This window comes from Sinocyclocheilus rhinocerous, unplaced genomic scaffold, assembly GCF_001515625.1.
Source record: "Sinocyclocheilus rhinocerous isolate Xijiao unplaced genomic scaffold, SAMN03320098_v1.1 scaffold95, whole genome shotgun sequence".
NCBI lineage: Eukaryota > Metazoa > Chordata > Actinopteri > Cypriniformes > Cyprinidae > Sinocyclocheilus > Sinocyclocheilus rhinocerous.
This window is the reverse complement of record NW_015662004.1, coordinates 195,716-200,452: the sequence shown is the minus strand read 5'-3', so window position 1 is coordinate 200,452 and position 4,737 is coordinate 195,716.

Below are 4,737 nucleotides of genomic sequence, written 5' to 3'. Positions count from 1 at the left end.
ACACTCTGGAAACACAAACACACACACACACACACATACACACACACACACACACACACACACATATATATATACACATACCCATTCTTTTTTGCCCTTCATTCATTGCCTCTTTTTGGAGTTGCATCCTCTCTTGTGAAAGAGCAGGAGAGCTGCTGTAATTATTCCCTTATTCAGAGGAATGTCCAAACAAATAGCCTTTTTGAAGCGAGCCATTGTCTCAATGTGGGAGTGGATCAGGCCGGGCGCAGGAGGCACAGAGCAGCTTCCTGTGGACAGAATGTCTCGAGTGAAGCCACGCAAACACTCCCCCAACCCTTAAAAGTCCCTGTTGACCAAAGTCCTAGTTTCAGGACAGATAATCAGATGCTTCCTGGGAGGATATAAAAGTAGATTTGTGAGGCATTACGCAGAAGAACTGGTACATTTTTTTCTCCATTATCAAACATCAAAAGTTTTTCCTTCCTATAGTCACAGTTGCCTTTGTCTTGTCTATCTATCTATCTATCTATCTATCTAATCATATGAAGATGTATCAAAGACGTATAAAAAAAATATTAGGCCACCTTTTTGATGACTGATGAAAGGCTTGATTCACCCATGGTGCTAGCACAATAAGTTTCAGTTGTGTCCTAGAATAGTACGGAACTTCCAGCTTAAGAATACTGTAGCAGTAGCATAGAAAATGCTAGGCCTGTGTATGTAAATGCATCAGTCATCTGTGTATTTACAGTAATGGGTTGGTCAGGAAGCCTGCAGGTGTTGTTGGCATTGCATTCAGAGTTCATTTCTGGTAGGACAGGCTGCTGGAGTGTAATAAAGGTGCCTTAGAGCTGCAGTGGGTGTGGTAATCGGTGGTTAGAGGGGATTTTTTTAGGCGTACTGGCCGTATTCTGGCAGGGCCCTTTAAGGAGTCGTTAGGAGAGACGTGTCGCTTCCTGTCTGGAAGTGTCTGAGAGCTCTGGACACAGATCTGTGTGAGAGATGAGCTGTCCCTGTATCCTGAGAGATCTCTTTCACCCTATTTGTCTAACTGTGTGCTGTAGTCTTCCTGTCAGTAATCTTTTCCCTTTTACTCCTCCGTGACTGCTTGTTTTTACAGTGCAATACAGCTCATTTATTCGTCTTCTCTAAAATATTATGATTAATTCAGCTTTAATTCCATCCAAATTGCTTTGTAGATAAGTTGGGTGTTATCAAGGTTTTTTCTTTTTGGGGGGGGGGGTCTAACATTATACTTATATAGCTCTCTAACCAACAGTGTTTGAATCAATGTAATATTTGCTAAACTGATTGCAATTGGTCTTCTTTCTTGTATTCATTGGTATACGGAATTGTGGTTATACTTTCTATTATCTGTTTAACCATCTATAGCTTGCATTTATTTTCTTTTTGGGGGGGGGGGGGTCTAACATTATACTTATATAGCTCTCTAACCAACAGTGTTTGAATCAATGTAATATTTGCTAAACTGATTGCAATTGGTCTTCTTTCTTGTATTCATTGGTATACGGAATTGTGGTTATACTTTCTATTATCTGTTTAACCATCTATAGCTTGCATTTACACTGCAAAGACAGCATCACAGCGTGTTACTTCAGCTATGAAGCGGCATTTCATTTATGCAGAACCAAACAATATAAATTATACTTACATAAACGTCTCAGGTTACTTGTGTAACCATGGTTCCCTGAGGGGAACGAGACACTGCGTCCTCTAGGGGTCGCTATGGGGAACGCCTCGTCGTGACCACCTATATATTATTACTCACCAAAAACTATATATATATATATATACATATACAGTTTATGTACAAAAAAAAAATAATAATAATACAATAATAATTTTTTATTATTATTCATAATTTTCTGTATTAAGCAGCTTGGCTGCATTTAAAAGGTTTATTTTGGAGAATGTCAGATCATTTTTTTTAGTTTGTTACATATTTGTTTTTCATAAACATCATATATATTTTACATTAAAGTTCTGCATTCAAAATCTTACTGACAATGATGATACTGTTGCATTTATTTATTATTTATTTATTTACATACTGAATCGTGATTGGTCTTTTCTTTTCTTTTTTTGTGTGTCTATGGCATTGTGGTGTTAATTCTTGCACACAGTCAGTGGAAACCAAGAAAACAAGTCACATATTGAGTGTCATGACAACAAAAAGTTGTTCTGATACAGCGTTTCACCTTTGCTTGCTTAAAAACACACTATTCTCAAGCAAGTTTAAGTTTTTAATGTTTTAATGTGATATCTTTTTTTTGTTGTTGACTCTTTGTATACATTGCTGTAACCTATATACTAAAGAAATGATAATGACAGATTAAAACCAGGCCATTGAAGACTAAATGTTTGCTTTGTCCTTATGGCTTCTGTTAAGTTCTGTCTTTCTGTCAGACTCCACAGCAAGAGAAGGACATGAGATTCAGTAGCAGAGAAGGATTTCTAATCAGAGGTCCCTTTGGAGCCGGTGAAAGGAGCAGTTCCATGGTAGACTAGAGAAGAACAGCAGCCTTTGGGGCCCCGCCAGCGGAGGCGAGCTCACACATCACTGCTCGCCTGCGTCTTTGAATGCATGTGGAATTAAAAGGATGTAGGTGAAAGTTTGTGAGGAGCAGAAGCAGAACTTCTGTCCATTCACTCTTTAAATCACACACACGACTGACTCGAGATATTCTCAAGAGAGAAAAAACAGATATTAACACTTCAATATGTTGGTTTATTAACATTACATCAGTTAATGAAATACGGTATTTTATTGTGAATTTAAGTTAAATCTGTAAAACCTAAAATGTTGCTACCATATTTTTTTACGGTGAAGTTCTGGCAACCACAGCTGCCGGTATTTTACCGTAAATGTCACAGATTTTTTTTTACAGTGTGAGCATTAAACGAGTGACATTCTGCTGGATTCACGTTGTGAGCAACTTTACTCATACCTTGTTTTTTTTTGTGGTTTTTTTTCATGGTATAAATTACAAGATGGACCACATCCTGATCTTTTTAAACCTACATAGCAAACCTCCAAGACAGTAATCTCTTACAGGAAAGAGATACTTGGCAAAGGACGGCTTGCTGACAGATACACGTAGACTCACGTTTCCGTACCATAAATGGGGAAATATCAGTTTGCACTCTTAAAAGGGCTTAGGTTTTCATCTGACAATGACAAAAGGAATAGTTTTCTGTTTTATACCTCCTTTGACATGAACCAGAGAACTGTGTTAGTAGAATGAAAACAATGTGTACAAGACAGCTGGCTATTCAGAGTGGGCAATGCAGATGTTGGGCTCAAAGTAAACATGAAATGTAATTCAGAAACCCATTTTACTTCCGTATTGTGATGCATTTATAAATGAAACAGGATATTAAAAAAAAAAAAAAAAAGGACGTTGGGTGTTAGATACCAAAGTTTGGTGGATTCGGGGCGTTTGATGAAAAGAAAGTTATAATATTTTAATAAATTATTATTAATAATAATAATAATAATAACATAATTTAATTTAATTTGAAGGGACTTCTGCTGCATTCAATGTATACAGACTCATGATCTTGGAGTTGCTTGTGCCATGGTCTGTTGTTTTAGCAACTTATATTTATAAAATTAAATTATAAAAATAGAAAAAGATTTTTATTATAAATATTTTCCCCCTTTGGAATACAAGTATTGATGAAGACCAGACCAGAAATGTACATTAATAATGTAAATAGGAGCAATTTTATTTCATGCTGACTTTCAAATCAAAGAGAGGTAAAAAAAAAAAAAAGTTAGTAATAACCAACAGAATCAGTATTCACATTCATAAAGTAAGCAGAACTGCATTCATTGTAGTTCTGCTTACTTTATTTATTTATTTGTTTGTTTGGTTGGTTGTTTAGTTAGACACTGATGTGCACAATGTCTAAAAGCCTGCAAAAAAATTATGAGATCATTTTATAATACCAGAACTTCGAAAGATCGCAAAATCACTCCATGAAAAAAAAGAAGAAGAAAAAAAAAAAGAAATATTTTCTCCAAACCCTTGTCTGTGCATCTGTATTTGTGATTGCATTTTGAGGCAAACAGGATGTGTGAGCAGCATTCAAATGTTCTGCAAAGCTTCGAAATGGAGGTGGACACGGCATTCACGGAGTGGTGTGTGTGTGTGTATGTGTGTGTGTGTTTATGTGTGTGTGTGTTCAGACGAGGTTTCCCCACCGTGCCCCTCAGCACAGCGTATACAGTTACTCACATCCCCAGGAAGCGGAGGTATGACATCACCCTTATCAGCCACTAACTCTCAGCCTCTCCAAGAGAAGGGGGGGGGGCTCTGAGATGGATTACAAGGGGAGGAAGAGGAAGGCTTGAGATTGTTTTACATTTTTTTACATTACAAAGGTGTTTTACATTAGCGAAGACACACAAGGGAACATAAGCAATGTGAACCTTCAAACAGCTGAAATTTGTTCAATCATATTAAATGCTGAATCGGTCAAGAACTTGTCAGGGCCAGATGTTCTGATAAAAGATAAAAGGTACAGTTTTAATGCACCGTTAGTTGCTTTGGATAAATGTAAATATATATTATGGCATTTATCCTGTAATGGCGAAGTTGATTTCAGCATCATTACTCCAATCTTCAGTGTCATCTGATCCTTCAGAAATCGTTCTAATATGCATATTAGGTGCACATTAGGTAATTATTTTGTTTATTTTTTTGCTATTACCCGTGTTGAAAATAGTTT